The 1,422-nt window shown below is 40.4% G+C and overlaps 1 pseudogene; it reads left to right on the top strand.

Moving 5' to 3' along the window:
* On the top strand, positions 269 to 1,417 carry LOC104778568 (annotated as a pseudogene).

The following is a 1,422-nucleotide window of genomic DNA, read 5'->3' on the forward strand; positions in this document are numbered from 1 at the left end:
TCTTCGAGAAAGAGAGAAAACGGCGAAAGCTTCGACCCGCTTTGCAGAACCGAGTCAACCCGACCAGACTTTGTTTCGTTCCCTCTCGTTTGATCGATCGGCCGGTGCCTGATTGCGTTTTGACTCCCGAAATCTCCGGCCAAAGTTCAATCTAGGTTTGTCATTTCATATTCCTAGTTACAATTCTGTTATCTCATAAAAGATCCTCTCTTTTTCATTTCTGGGGTTGTGTGTTGCGATCCGGTTCGATTCTATTGATCTGGTGGCAATGATAGATCTTTTTGTCTCTCTCTCTCCCTCTCTTCTGATTTCTTTGTATTTGGGTTTAGAAATGGAGTCACTGAAGTCTAGTATTGTGGAGTGAGTTTTGTAATTGATGGGATCACATCTGAGACAATGCTGCTCTTATGGACCATGAGGGAGAAGCATAACCAGGACTCGAAAATCAAACCATACTAAGACTCGCTGCAGGAGAATTTTTGTAGTGGTAAAAACTGTTTAGTGAACTAAATCATCCAATTCCTGTAGCCAGTGTTTGTTTCAAAGGGATATAACAAACATTGATTCTCATTTGCAGGTTTGAGTTTCGGAGTTGATGCAATCATGGAGCTTGATGGTACATTGCTTTTAGATGAAATAATGCAAGCTAAAGAGGTGTGTGACTAGATCCCTTTCTCTTATCTTTTGTCTCTGTGTGATCTGTATTATTTTTACCATTGGCCATTGTTTGTTTTATCTGCAGCTTTTGCGTGAGAAAAATGATGAATTGGTTCCTCTTTTATCGAACCACCAGCATGTATTTCCAACGGAGCTCTATACATGGGAACACTACTTATGGGCTTGTGAGTTGTATTACTCAAATAGCATGCAAATCAAATTCCCTGATGGAAAGCTGAAGACTTGTTTGATTCCTGTCGCTGGTTTTCTCAACCATTCTGTATGTTTGCTCTCTCTTTCTGGTTTACTAAGAAACTCCTACCACTTTCCTGGTTCATGATTTGGCGGGTTTGCAGGTATACCCACACATAGTAAAATATGGAAAAGTAGACACTGAGACGAGTTCCTTGAAGTTCCCAGTCTCAAGGCCTTGCAACAAAGGGGAACAATGTTTTCTTAGCTATGGAAACTACTCTAGTTCGCATCTGTTAACATTTTACGGATTTTTACCAAAAGGCGATAACCCGTATGATGTCATTCCCTTAGGTAGTTTTTACCTTACCTCATTGTTCTGAGATCACACACTCAACCTTCTTTTACCTATTTTCTTTTGCCTAAACTTGTATCTCTCTTCCTTGCAGATTTTGATGTCATTGATGATCAAGACATTGAGACTGATTTTTCGTCTTGGAAAACTCACATGTTACGTGGGACTTGGCTATCGAGCAATCATGACATCTTCCACTACGGCTTACCTACTCCCTT

Source organism: Camelina sativa, chromosome 3, assembly GCF_000633955.1.
Source record: "Camelina sativa cultivar DH55 chromosome 3, Cs, whole genome shotgun sequence".
Classification (NCBI taxonomy): Eukaryota; Viridiplantae; Streptophyta; class Magnoliopsida; order Brassicales; family Brassicaceae; genus Camelina; species Camelina sativa.